The sequence below is a fragment of the Staurois parvus genome, unplaced genomic scaffold (assembly GCF_062004578.1).
Source record: "Staurois parvus isolate SC_StPar_1 unplaced genomic scaffold, SC_StPar_1.0 ptg000977l, whole genome shotgun sequence".
NCBI lineage: Eukaryota > Metazoa > Chordata > Amphibia > Anura > Ranidae > Staurois > Staurois parvus.
The window spans coordinates 180,760-196,762 of NW_028318773.1; positions in this window are offsets into that span (position 1 = coordinate 180,760).

Sequence of the window (16,003 nt, forward strand, 5' to 3'; positions counted from 1 at the left end):
AATCGATGAGAGCATGTAGATGTCTCGTTTATCCCTCCACTTCATAGCTAATATCTCTTCGTTCCACAAAGTCACCAACTCCCCTCGCTGTAGTCTTGTGTTCACCAGCCTTTGCGGGAAGCCCTTCCTATTAGCGCTCACTGTGCCACATGCTAGTGTTCTCCTTCGGTGAAGATTGCGGAAAAGGGGCAAGTTGGTGTAAAAATTATCAACCTATAGATGATAACCCTTTTCAAAGAGTGGAAACACAAGCTCCCAAACAACTTTTCCACTTGTTCCAATGTAATCTGGGCATTCAGGGGGATGCAGTTGGCTGTCCTTTCCTTCATACACAAGGAAGGCGTACACCCCATGGCTCTGTCGCATAATTTATAGTTTAACCCCATATCGGGCCCTTTTGCTGGGAATAAACTGATTGAAACTCAGCCTGCCAGTGAAGGGGACAAGCGACTCATCCACGCAGATATGTTTGTCCGGGACAAATAATTGGGCGAATTTATCAGAGAAAAAAATTAAGGAGTGGCCGAATTTTATATAGTTTATCATATGCTGGGTCATTTTGGGGAAGGCACTGGGTGTTATCATTGTAATGCAGAAACCTCATGATCATTTGATATCTTGTTCTGGACATGACTGATGAGAAAATTGGCATCTGATGGATTGGGTGGGTAGACCAGTAGGAGTGTAATTTATTTTTTTTGTGAGTCCCATATTAAATGTGAGGCCCAAAAATGTTCTAAATTTCTCCACTGTCAACTGCTTCCATTCATAGGGACGGGCATAACATGAATCTGGGTTAGTGGCTATGAATTGTTGGGCATAGAGGTTGCACTGGTCCACAATTGAATTTGGAAAGTCATTGGTAAAAATTTAAAAAAATCGATAGGGGCAAAATTTTCTGTGTTCACCTGGACTCCTGGCTGGGCAGTAAAAGGGGGGATGTTAGCTGCTCCAGAGTTAGAGGGAAGCCACAGGGGATTTTGAAGGGCATATGGAAGAGCGGCATGGGTCCTAACCCTTTGGGGCTGAGGTGACACCTGACTAGGACCTGGTCTTTCTTGAGTTTCTCCATTTCTGGTGGAAGCCACTGCTGTGCTAGTGGATGCCACTGCGCTACTTGTGGTAGCCTGCTCCTCACCAGAACGCCTTCGTTTGATGGGCACACTTTCCTCTTCCTCCTCCGATGATTCTGTAGCAGATCCACTGCTTAAAATGGGCTCATAAACCAAATCAGAACCACACTCATAATCCAAATCAGAATCAGGCTCAGAGAGCTCCCCACTGCTCTCATCGGTCATGGTTAAGATTTGGTAGGTCTCCTCACAAGAAAATATTTTTTTTGGACATACTGGGACAGATGAGGCTGCACTGCTGGGTGCTGAGGGGGTGCACTGCTGGGTCCTGACGAGGGTGCGCTGATGGGGATGCACTGATGAGGGTGCATTGATGAGGGTGTACTGATGGGTGCTGATGAGGCTGCACTTGTTGGTGTTGATAGGGGTGCACTGCTGGTCGCTGATGAGGGTGTGCTGTTAGGGGTTCACTGATGGGTGCTGATGAGGCTGCACTAACGGGCACTAATGAGGTTGCACTGATGTGCAATTATGCACTGCACTGAGGCTGCACTGATAAACTGCCACTGATGTGCTCTGATGGGTGTTAATGAGGATCCACTGATAGGGTGGTACTGATGTGTATGAATAAGTGGCACTGATGTACACCGATAAGCTGCAGTAATTAGGTAGCACTGATGGTAACTGATGAGCACCAATAAGTTGCAGTGATGAGACAGCACTGATGAGCTGTAGTGATGAATCAGCACTGGTGGACACTGATGAGCCCTCACTAATGGGCACTGATGAGCACAGGTGGGTACTGACAGGCACCGATGAGCAGATGGACACTGATGTGCACTCACTGGCGGACACTGATGAGCACAGATGGGCACTGACAGGCACCGATGAGCACATATGGGCACTGATGAGCACTGACTGGCACCGATGAGCACTGATGGGCACTGATGTGCACTCACTGGCGGGTACTGATGAGCACAGATAGGCACTCACTGGTGGGCACTGACATGCACAGATGGGCACTGACAGGTACCGATGAGCACAGATGGGCACTGACAGGCACAGATGAGCACTCACTGGTGGGCACTGATGAGCACATATGGGCACTGACAGGCACCGATGAGCACATATCGGCACTGACTGGCACTGATAAGCACTGATGGGCACTGATGTGCACTCACTAGCGGGTACTGATGAGCACAGATAGGTACTCACTGGTGGGCATTGACATGCACAGATGGGCACTGACAGGCACCGATGAGCACAGATGGGCACTGACAGGCACAGATGAGCACTCACTGGTGGGCACCGAAGAGCACAGATGGGCACTGACGGGCATCAAGGAGCACAGATGGGCACTGACGGGCACTGAGGAGCACTGATATACACACTGGCGGGAACTGATGAGCACAGATGGGCACTGTAGATCACAGATGGGCACTGTAGAGCACAGGGCACTGTAGATCACAGATGGGCACTGTAGATCACAGATGGGCAGTGTAGATCAGAGATAGGGCAGTGTAGATCAGAGATAGGGCACTGTAGATCAGTGATAGGGCAGTGTAGATCACACTCACGGTTGTAGGAACCGATTCTCTCTCCTTTCCTCAGACACGGTATTGGTATGAGGAAAGGAGAGAGAAAACCCAGCCATGACCCTGCTGTGTGTACATTTGTGATCACTCTGTCCAATGATGAGCGATCACAAATGTAAACAGTCGCTGTAAGTGTCTGTTCACCCCCCTCTTCGTGATGTGCTGTGTCCGAGGGACATAACCATCACTGACAGTTCCCAATGCGCGCCGCCGGGGCGCGTGAGAAGCGCGATCACAGGAGGACGTCATATGATGCCCTCCCAGAACTGGCCGGCCGCGGTGTAGCCATAATTCGGCTATCAGCAGTCGGCAAGAAGTTAAAGTATGTTTTGGTATTAATTTGGCCTTCACATTTAAACAAGGACAAGTCCAAAAAATCTATTTGATTGAAATTACTCATCATGGTAATTATTAAACCATATTTATTATTATTCATGGATTCTGTGAAGAGATTTAATTCTTCTTCAGTACCCTTCCACACTTTTATAATATCATCGATGTATCGTTTATATAATACCATCTCTGGCCACTTCTTGTAGATGAATTCTTCCTCCCATTTCTCCATCACTACATTAGCAACACTCGCAACATATTTGGCTCCCATAGCCACTCCCTTACACTGTTTATAAAAAATTTTATTATACCAGAAGAAATTATTCTCTATTGCAAATTCCAATAATTCTTACTTAGTAATAATGTACTCTTACTACTTGACCTCTCTGCGGCTTTTGATACGGTTGACCATCCCCTCCTCCTAAAAAAACTCCACTCTCTTGGTCTCAGAGACTCTGCTCTCTCCTGGTTCTCCACCTACCTATCGCAGCGCTCCTTCGGCATTACCTATAACGCTGCCTCCTCCTCTTCACTCCCTCTTTCTGTAGGGGTGCCTCAATGATCTGTCCTATGACCCCTTCTCTTCTCCATCTACACCTCCTCCCTTGGTCACTTGATAAACTCCCATGGCTTTAACCACCTCCTGCCCGCCATATAGTAATATGACGGACGCAAGGTGGTTCTCTTGTTCTGGGAGGACGTCATATGACGTCCTCCCATTCTCACCGCGCATGCGCGGCTCAGGGAGTGCGTAGCGCGGCAACCGGCAGTGTGGTGTGTCCCTCGGACACAGCGGATCACCGATCACGAAAAGAGCTGAAGATGTCGGCTCGGTCATGTGTCTAATTACAGCTGATCACATGTAAACAGGGAAATGCCGGTTAGCGGCATTTCTCTCCTCTCGAGTTGTCATGCTGACAGCTCGAGAGGAGAAGAGAGGAGAGCCGGTAATCAGCTTTCCACGGAGGGGACATGTACACTGATCATCAGGGCACTGATGATCAGTGTGCCCTGATGATCAGTGTAGCCCCAGCAGTGCCTCGTGCCAGTGCCCATCAGTGCCACATCAATGCAACATATCAGTGGATACCAGTGCACATCAATGCCACATATCAGTGCCCATCTGAGCTGCCTTTCAGTGTCACCCATTAGTGCCAGTCAGTGCCACCTATCAATGCCAATCAGTGCCACCTATCAGTGCTGCCAATCAGTGCCACCAATCAGTGCCAGTCAGTGCCACCTATCAGTGCCGCCTATCAGTGCCAGTCAGTGCTGCCTAACAGTGCCAGTCAGTGCCACCTATCAGTGCCATATATCAGTGTCACCTTTCAGTGCTCATCAGTGATGCCTGTCAATGCCCATCAGTGCCACATACCAGTGCCTCCTCATCAGTCCCCATCAGTGCCACCTCTCAGTGTCCATCAGTGCAGCCTATCAGTGCCCATCACTGCAGCCTCATTAGTGCACATCAGTGAAGGAGAAAAATCACTTATTTACAAAATTTTATAACAAAAACTAAGAAAAAAACATTTTTTTTTCAAAATTTTCAGTGGTTTTTGGTTTGTTTCAGAAAAAAAAAAACCCCAGAGGTGATTAAATACGGCCAAAATAAATCTCTATCTGTCACAAAAAAATAATGAAAATTTCATATGGCTCTAGTGTTGCATGGCCACACAATTGTCACTCAAAGTACGACAGTGCTGAAAGCTGGAAATTGGCCTGGGCAGGAAGGGGGTATAAGTGCCATGTAGGCTTGTGGTTAAGTACCATCTCTATGCTGATGACACACTAATCTATCTTTCTATCCCTCACCTCACCCCTTCAGTCTGCTTTCACATTACTAACCTACTAAGCGACATATCGGCATGGATGTCACTCCACTTCCTCAAACTCAATCTTTCCAAAACTGAGCTCTTAGTATTCCCCCCAGCCCGTGCCCCCTCCCTGACTTCTCCATAAAGATCAATAACACAATCATCATTCCCTCCCCTCATGTCAGGGTACTAGGTGTACTCCTAGACTCCCATCTGTCCTTTCAGCCCCAAATCCAATCACTGTCCAAATCTTGTTGACTTCACCTCCGCAACATCTCCAAGATACGCCCGTTCCTAACCTTGTAAACCACTAAGCAACGTATTCACTCCCTTGTTATATCTCGCCTTGACTATTGCAACTCCCTCCTCATTGGCCTACCGAATCGCAGGCTATCCCCTCTTCAGTCTAAAATGAGTGCTGCTGCCAAACTCATCCACCTTACTAACCGTTCTGTATCTGCCACCCCTCTCTGCCAATCCCTCCACTGGCTTCCCATTGCCGAACGGATAAAATTCAAAACATTAACAATAACGTATAAAGCCATTTATAATTCTGCCCCAAATTACACCAACGATCTTGTCTCTAAATATCACCCAAACCGTACTCTCCGCTCCTCGCAAGACCTCCTGCTCTCTAGCTCCCTTGTCTCCTCCTCCCATGCTCGTCTCCAGGACTTTTCCAGAGCTTCCCCCATCCTCTGGAAATCTCTCTACCCCAATTTATCAGCCTATCGCCTACTCTAATTACTTTTAGGCTATCTCTGAAAACCTATCTCTTCAGGGAAGCCTATCCTGCCCTCAGCTAATAATGGAATCTTCTACTCTTCCAACCAGTCCATCCCCCACAGTTACTACCTTTTGTACCACTAGCCCCTCCCTCCTAGATTGTAAGCTCCAAGGAGCAGGGCCCTCCTTTCCCTCTTGTATTGAACTGTATTGTTGCTGTATTGTCTCCCGTTATATTGTAAAGCTCTGAGCAAACTGTTGTCGCTATATAAATCCTGTATAATAATAATAATAATCATCTTGATCTATACTTGTATACAATGACTCAACATTTATTGTTACCAACAGAAAGTCTTCTACATTCCTCAAAGGTTTAAGGTGTTTAATCAAAGTTCCACTATCTTTCAAAAAAGATTCATTTTTTATCACAACTTCTTGCAAAAAGTGGTCAATGTACTCTTCAATTCTCGCAAATATTGAGTTAATACCACTTACAATAGGCCTACCTGGTGGTTTGGTTCTATTTTTGTGTAATTTAGGCAGAGAATAAATCATGGGAATTCTAGGGTTTTTTAGTAGCAAATATCTTGATTCTTTTTTTTTCAAAACTCCTAAATCAGTACCTTTTTTAATGATCTTTTTTAGTTGGTTTTTAAGAATTTTAGTAGGATTTTTTTTCAGTATTAGGTAAGTATCTTTTATATTTAATAATCTCTCCATCAATTTTATTTAATACCACTATACTACCCCCTTTGTCTGCAGCTCTAATTACCACATTTTTCTTTTTTTCTAGTTCTTTTAAACCCATCTCAATGTCACGAGGGATAATATTTTTTTGTTTTTAAACTGAATTTTTTTAATATAATTTTCAACCATTTGTTTAAAACACTTCAAGAAATTCATTACCCCTATTTTTGGGTTAAATGTAGAGGCATTTTTTAAAATTGCTATGTGGAAAATTTCTTTCATCCTGTATTCTTTCATTATTTACTGACTTTTTTATTAGTCTTATAAAATTTTTTGATGTTTAATTTCCTCACAAACTTCTGCACATCTATAAATGTATCAAATTTTATTGGCCCATGGTACATATTTCAAATCCAAATCGAGTACTTTCAACTCATTATCTGTTAAAACAATATCACTCAAATTAAAAATTCCTTCTCCTAATCTTCTCTTTTTCTTTTCTTCTTGCTTTCCTCCTCTCTTCCCCCTGTGCCTTCCTTCCTTCCATAATTTACTTGCTCTCTCCACCCCCTCCTTAGAAAATTGTTGTAGAAGATTAGGAGAAGGAATTTTTAGGATGTGCAGAAGTTTATGAGGAAATTAAACATCAAAAACAGTTTTTGAGACTAATAAAAAGTCAGTAAATAATGAAAGAATACAGGATGAAAGTAATTTTCCACATAGCAATTTAAAAATGCCTCTACATTTAATCCAAAAATAGAGGTAATGAATTTCTTGAGGTATTTAAACATATGGTTGAAAATGATATTAAAAAAATTCAGTTTAAAAACAAAAAAATATTATCCCTCGAGACATTAAGATGGGTATAAAAGAAAAAAAAGAAAAATGTGGTAATTCGAGCTGCAGACAAAGGTGGTAGTATAGTGGTAATAAATAAAATTGATTATGAAAATGAGACGGAGAGATTATTAAATATAAAAGATACTTACCTAATACTGAAAAAAATCCTACTAAAATTCTTAAAAACCAACTAAAAAAGATCATTAAAAAAGGTACTGATTTAGGAGTTTTGAAAAAAAAAGAATCAAGATATTTGCTACTAAAAAACCCTAGAATTCCCATGATTTATTCTCTGCCTAAATTACACAAAAATAGAACCAAACCACCAGGTAGGCCTATTGTAAGTGGTATTAACTCTATATTTGCGAGAATTGGAGAGTACATTGACCACTTTTTGCAAGAAGTTGTGATAAAAAATGAATCTTTTTTTAAAGATAGTGGAGATTTGATTAAACACCTTAAACCTTTGAGGAATGTAGAAGACTTTCTGTTGGTAACAATAGATGTTGAGTCATTGTATACAAGTATAGATCAAGATGATGGGATTAAGGCAGTGTATTGGGCATTGAAATATAAAACTAAACCAGGGGTGGACTGACCATCTTGAAACTCGGGCACTGCCCGAGGGCCTGGGTTCAGTAGGGGGCCCCATGAGATGCCCCTGGTACCTTTTTCATACGCTTTTTTGAGTTTGGGCAAGGACAAAGGGGCCCCATGAGTTGTCAGTCCACCCCTAAACTAAACTCAAAAAAGTTCATAGGGAATTTATTGTTGAATTATTGGAATTTGAACTGAAGGACAATTTCTTCTGGTATAATAAAACTTTTTATAAACAGTGTAAGGAAGTGGCTATGGGAGCCAAATATGTCCCGAGTGTTGCTAATTTAGTGATGGCGAAATGGGAGGAAGAATTCATCTACAAGAAATGGCCAGAGATGGTATTATATAAACGATACATCGATGATATTATAATAGTGTGGAAGGGTACTGAAGAAGAATTAAATCTCTTCTCAGAATCCATGAATATTAATAAATATGGTTTAAAATTTACCATGATGAGTAATTTCAATCAAATAGATTTTTTGGACTTGTCCTTGTTTAAATGTGAAGGCCAAATTTATATCAAAACATACTTTAAAGAAGTTGACAGGAACAGCTAAATACCAGTATCTAGCTGTCACCATCCAAGGTGGCTTTATAGTACACCCAAGAGCCAATTTACTCGTATTAAGAGAAACTGTAATTTAGACACTGATTCTTTGTCAGAAACTGACTTATTGATAAAAAGATTCATTGAGAAGGGATATGATGAAGAGAGATGTAATAAAATTCAGAAATAGAGACTCTTTATTGGAGAGAAAAAAAGGTGATAGGAACAATAAAGGAGTTGTGTTTATTATTGATTTCAATGCCCAATACAAAGATATAGAAAATTTTTTAAAAAAATATTGGCCTATACCAGGGGTGGGCAAACTGCGGCTCTCCAGCTGTTGCAAGACTACAAGTTCCATCATGCCTCTGCAAGTCATAGCTGTAACTGTCACTTTTGTAATCATGGGAAATGTAGTTCCACAACAGCTGGAGAGCCGCAGTTTGCCCACCCCTGGCCTATACTAATGAGAGATGAAGTTTTATGAGATGAGGAATATTATTCCAAGTAAACCAAATTTTGTGTATAGAAAAAATATGTTTTTGAGAACAAGAATCATGCATAATATTATTGATCCACCAAAATACATGAGCCTGTTTCCTGGTTTAGAGGGATTTCATTATTATAACAAATGTAAAGCTTGTAAAAATACCTCTAAAAAGAGAAATTGAGTAGTGAAACACCTTAGATCTTCTTCAACCAATCAAGAACATAAAATTAAACCACTAATATCTTGTGAATCCACACATGTGGTATATATGTTGGAATGTCCTTGTCATTTCCAGTACGCTGAAAGAACAGTTAGAACTTTAAAAACAAGAATTTCGAGAACATATAAATAATATTAAGAAAGGATTTGATAAACATAGTGTATCTAAACATTTCAAACTGTATCATGATTATAATAGGGAAGTGGAGGGTTTTAGCTCTACTTCATTGTGAATATAAGATGGTTAGATTCCATTAACATAAAAGATTGATAATGTATTAAATATGGTAAGGAAGAGTTCCACTTTGCATATTGGCTTTTTTGGAACAGATTACCGTATTTTTCGCTCCATAAGACGCACTTTTTTCCCCCCAAAAAAGGGGGAAAATGTCAGTGCGTCTTATGGAGTGAATATAAAGCAGCCGGTCTGGTATTTCTGCTGCCACCATGTCAGAATATCGGGCTTGCCGCTCAGCTCTTCTCTTACCTGTTCCTCGCTCCAGCGCTGTACAGTCTTCCCGCGCCGGCTTCTGTGACAGCCGGATGCCCACTGTGCATGCACGAGAAGCGCTGTGCTTTGTGAATGGTCCGGTGTCTTCTGGGACACATGACAGGTCCCAGAAGGCTCTGGGCCATTCACAAAGCGCAGCGCTTCTCGCGCATGCGCAGTGGGCACCCAGCTGTCACAGAAGCCGGCGCGGGAAGAAGAGGGAAGGACAACTCCGTGGAAGACTGCACTGTCTGCAGTCTCTGGTCATCTGTACTATGTCCCTGGTATTTTCCCTGTACTATGTCCGCAGTCTCTGGTCGTCTGTACTATGTCTGTAGAGGAAGATGAAAGAAAGAGCGCACAAACCTTGCGCATTACCTCAATAAATAGTGACTAAATTTATTAATAAGGAAATATACTCACAAAATGATTGTATAACAGGCATAAGTAACCATAATCCAAACAGGGTTACAGGTAAATCAAAAAGGGGGGGTGGGTATGAAGGCTAACGCGTTTCGAAGGGTGCTCCCTTCTTCATCAGAGCTGGGTTTGGCAGATAGAAACTTCAGTATGGCAGAATTCCCATGGCAAGGAGGTATTCAGCCACTGAGTGTCAGTATTACAGCAGTTCAGCCTGTTTAGTCTGACTGTTTAGTCTGCAGTCCATTGGTTCAGAATATTTTTTTCTTGTTTTCCGCCTCTAAAACCTAGGTGCGTCTTATGGTCAGGTGCGTCTTATGGAGCGTGAAATACGGTACATAATTTTAAATATGTTGGAATATTATTTATTATGATTTTGTTTTGTTGGAGTGCCACTTTAATATATTGGTCCTTTAACACAGTGGATGGTAGTGTTCCACTTTAATCATTTGCCCTTTTTGATTAGTTAAAGCTGAATTTTTTCTTCAACATATTGGCCTTTGACATTTGATAACTAGCAGGTAATGTAAGATACTTTCATGATTTAATTTATCATGATTATGGTTTGTTGGAGTTTTACTCTTACATACTGCTTCGTTAATGGTGGATAACTGCACAATATGGTAGAGTTCAACTTTAACTATCAGCCCAGTTATGATTATGTAAAGTTGGAGTTTCACCTTATACTGGCCCTTTAAAAGATCAATAATAATGTAGGGTATGGTAAACTCCAATTATTGGTCCTTGTTGGGGTGGATAATGCAATTCCTCAATGCGAGTATACTTTCAAGTTTTATGTTGCATATATATTGTTGTTATATGATTATTATAAATAAATAATTTGCGCTAGTAAATGTGTATAAATATATAAATATATATAAAGAAATCATCAAATCATAAGTCCAGAAAAAAATATATATATGCCAATACCACAAAAAAATATAAAAAAACTTTTAAGTGCAAAAAACTTTTGTGCAAAAAAAGTGTCTAAATATGAAAAATTTCACCAAAAAACCTTGATAATATAATGGCAGATCATCCATAAATATATCTTCAGAAACAGAAACTCTGCAACACACCGATCCTCATCGATCGAAATAACAGGATGAAAAACTTTGTAGTTAATCGAAAATCCACTTCTCCAATAGATAAAGGACCACCTTCAAACGTATCCATGGGGGGAAATGCCAAGCACTCGAGAGAAACAGAAAGACTTCATGGTGCAATATTATAAAAACCAATTCCTTTATTAGGTACTCATTGCACTTACTCAAGAGGTGTCCCAGCCGACACCAGCATCAACAGCATAACAGCAATCACATAAACGAGCCTGGCTACTCAGCACATGCACAGTAGCTGGCAGCCAAAAACGTAATGACGTCACATCAATCAAGCTCCGCCCTACGCGTTTCGTCATCGACGTCCTCACGGAGCGGATAGATGTGAGACGTCTCAACCTCCTTAAATATTCACTCACAGGAAACGAACAGCTGACATCAATGGGGAATCAAGCAAAGCAAGCCGCCCCACAGATGACAGGAGTCCACAAAGGATATACAATGTATCCAATATATTTGCCATCACAAGCAAAAAAAAACTTTAAGACAAGAGAACAAAAATAAAATAAAAAGAAATTTAAATAAAACACTAATGATAAATAAATTAAATAAATAAATACATTAACGGGCCAGTACCCTCTAAGACTGTGTTTCAAAAAGGGAACTTAAAGGGCCAGTAACACTTTAAACACAAATAAAGGGGAACTCTAGTAATAATACAAAAATAATGCAGAAATTGTACAAAAAGCATACAATCTCCCATATATCATCTTTAAACAGTTGCCTATATAAAAATATACTTAAAATAACATAAAAATTAAAAATTAAAAATTTGTGAGAAAACAATTCAAATCTATATCGACATTTAACCCAAATGGTTGCAAGGAATTTAGTTCATAAATCCAAAACGTCTCTTTTTTGGAAATCTCATTAACCAAATCCGAGCCCCTCCAATGGGGTTTTACCATCTCGATCCCATAAAAGGTAAGTAAGCTCGGATCACAATTATGTACCAATTTGAAATGTTTGGATACACTATGTTTATCAAATCCTTTTACTATGTTTCTTATATGTTCGCCTATTCTTGTTTTTAAACATCTCCCAGTTCTCCCAATATATCTCAAATGACATGGACATTCTAAAACATAAATCACATATGTAGAATTGCATGTAATCAGGGATTTAATATCATATTCTTTTTTGGAAAATAAAGAGCAGAATGACTTTCTTTTTTTATTATTACCAACTTTTACAGTCCTACAAACTTTACACTTCCTACAAGGAAAAAAACCATTTAAATTTGGAAACAGATCGAACTTTTTTGGGGGTTCGATGACATTGCGAGCCAGTTTCATCCTAAGAGACTTATTTTTCTTATAAATGAATTTAGGAGTTTTAGATAAGAATTTATTTAGTATATCATCTTTTAACAAAATGGGCCAATATTTTTTAAAAATTCGTTCAATATTTTTGTATTGCATATTATAGTTAGTAATAAAGGGTACATTATTTTCAAATCCCAAATGAGCCTTTCTATTTCCAAGAAACGTCTCCCTATCTTTAATACTAATCGAATTTCTCTCTTTAATCAAAAAGGTCTTATCATACCCTCTCTCTATAAATCTTTCAATTAACACCTCAGATTGATCAAAAAAATCTTTGTTAGCGCTACAATTTCTTTTTAATCTGGTAAACTGACTTTTTGGAGTGCTATATAACCAATTTGGATGATGTCCACTAGAAATAGGTATATAGCTGTTTTTGTCCACTTCCTTGAAGTAAGTTTTGGTACAAATTTGGCCATTATCTTTATATAGGACCAGATCCAAAAAATTAATTTGCTCAAAATCACTAATAACAGTGAATCTCAATCCATAGCGGTTCATATTAATATATTCCATAAAGGAATCGAGCTTTTCACTGGATCCATCCCATACCATTATAATGTCATCAATATACCTCTTGTATAGCGCCATCTCTGGCCATTTATTGAAAATACTTTCTTCCTCCCATTTATCCATTACCAGATTTGCCACACTGGGAGCATACTTAGCTCCCATGGCAACACCCTTACATTGCTGAAAAAAAGTGTTGTTGTACCAAAATAAATTGTTATTCATCGCAAATTCAAGTAATTCAACAACAAATTTCCTCTGCGATCTTTTCAGGAGTGATTTATGTTTAAGGGCCCATTTTACCGCATTAATTCCATCATTTTGATCGATGTTAGTATATAAAGATTCTACATCTATAGTAACCAACATACAATTATCAACATTATGTAATTCTTTAAGAATGTTAATAAGATGTCCACCATCTCTCAGAAAAGCCCTATTTGTCATAACAATGTTTTTCAGAAAAGTATCAACATATTCACCAACTCTTGCAAATAAAGAATTTATCCCACTCACAATGGGTCTCCCCGGTGGGTTCTCCTTATTTTTGTGTATTTTTGGTAAATAGTATATAGTAGGTATTTTCGGATGTTTAATCAATAAATATTTTGCTTCTTTTTCAGTTAATACCCCCAACTCTTTTCCTTTGTTAATAATACACTTAAGTAGTAATTTAAGTTTCTTAGTGGGATTTTTTTGCAAAATTTTATATGTATCTTCAAATTGTAATAATCTCTTCATTTCTTTTTCATAGTCATTCTTATTTAAAACAACAATACTTCCCCCTTTATCAGCACTTCTAATTACTATATTCTCTCTCTTTTCAAGATCCTCAATACCCAATTTTATATCTGGTGGAATACAGTACGAATTTTTAACATTAATACTCTTAATCTCATTTTCTACCATATTTTTAAATACCTCCAGAAAAGCATTACCAGAAATCTTAGGGTTAAATGTAGAAGCATTTTTTAAACCACTATTTTGAAAACCATGAGAAGATGAAGTAGGATTGTTTCCTTGAGATTTATTCAATTCAAAAAATTTTTTAATATTAAGTTTTCTCACAAATTTTTGCAAATCAATAAAAACATCGAATTTATTTAAATTCGTCCTAGGTATATTTTTCAAACCAAGGTCCAAAACTTTAATTTCTCTTTCAGAAAAAGTAACATCACTCAAGTTATAAATTCCTGCCCCTATTATTCTCTTTTTCTCTTTTTGTCTCCTTCCTCCTCTTTTGCCTCTGTATTTCTTGTTCCCTCTTCTCTGCCATAATTCCCTTGTTCTCTCCAATCTTTCTCCTGTGGTCTGTAACCCCTTGGTGCCATATTCCACCCCCGGTGATGGTATGAAAAACCCCCCCTCGATGGAAAAAAATTTTGGTTTTGATAACCTCCTCTCCTATATCCATTACCCCTATATCCACCTTGACCTCTATAGTTGGAAAAACCTCTTGAAGGTCTACCACTATATTCATATTGATGAGGTGATTTATCATGAACATTTTCAGGTGTTCTATTGCCAGAATTCTGAAATGTCACTTTTTGTTTAGGAGAAGATATAGTGGTTTGATTAACCGTTGGGGATTTTAAATTAGGTATAATAATTTTTTCAGGTGTAGAAAGTTGGGAGTCACACCCATCTGTAGTGATCTTATCTTGCCATTTATACACTCTATTATTCCTATAATCTTCAGTGTCTCTTTTATATTTTTTAACCTTTTTGTTTTTAGTATCCTTATCGACTTTAACAATATGATCCTGTAAATTCTTTGATCGATCTTTATAATCATTGGTATCTGCAAAAGGTAACATCACATCCTTCAACTCTTTAATTTTAAAGTCTACTTTCCTCAATTTAACCTGTCGCCTTTTTATAATTAATTCCAATAAACTGCTTTCACAATGGTTAAAAAACTGAAACCACTCATCTACTAATTCTCTATCATCCATCCCATCATTGGCAGGTATATCCCATCTCAACCTCCTTGGAGTAATTTTCTCTTTTAGATAGAGTTCCAAAGTATTCACATCCCACCATATTTTAATTTGCTTCTCCAAAAGATATTTTAAACTTTTGAAATTTTCTTCTAAATTCATACTATTTGAAATACCCATGGGATTGAAAACTTCACTAAGATCAACTTTTCTTTTTTCCATATATCCAAAAATATCCATGGCTGCCAATTATAAAATCCCTCTAAAAAGAGAAATTACTAAAAATAAGAAAAATTAATAATAGCGCCTATGGTCAAAATTATATAACTTACTAATAGTGTACCAGCTGCAAAAAATCACCATATATAAAGTGTACCAATAAATAAATAATTTGCGCTAGTAAATGTGTATAAATATATAAATATATATAAAGAAATCATCAAATCATAAGTCCAGAAAAAATCCCCAACGGTTAATCAAACCACTATATCTTCTCCTAAACAAAAAGTGACATTTCAGAATTCTGGCAATAGAACACCTGAAAATGTTCATGATAAATCACCTCATCAATATGAATATAGTGGTAGACCTTCAAGAGGTTTTTCCAACTATAGAGGTCAAGGTGGATATAGGGGTAATGGATATAGGAGAGGAGGTTATCAAAACCAAAATTTTTTTCCATCGAGGGGGGGTTTTTCATACCATCACCGGGGGTGGAATATGGCACCAAGGGGTTACAGACCACAGGAGAAAGATTGGAGAGAACAAGGGAATTATGGCAGAGAAGAGGGAACAAGAAATACAGAGGCAAAAGAGGAGGAAGGAGACAAAAAGAGAAAAAGAGAATAATAGGGGCAGGAATTTATAACTTGAGTGATGTTACTTTTTCTGAAAGAGAAATTAAAGTTTTGGACCTTGGTTTGAAAAATATACCTAGGACGAATTTAAATAAATTCGATGTTTTTATTGATTTGCAAAAATTTGTGAGAAAACTTAATATTAAAAAATTTTTTGAATTGAATAAATCTCAAGGAAACAATCCTACTTCATCTTCTCATGGTTTTCAAAATAGTGGTTTAAAAAATGCTTCTACATTTAACCCTAAGATTTCTGGTAATGCTTTTCTGGAGGTATTTAAAAATATGGTAGAAAATGAGATTAAGAGTATTAATGTTAAAAATTCGTACTGTATTCCACCAGATATAAAATTGGGTATTGAGGATCTTGAAAAGAGAGAGAATATAGTAATTAGAAGTGCTGATAAAGGGGGAAG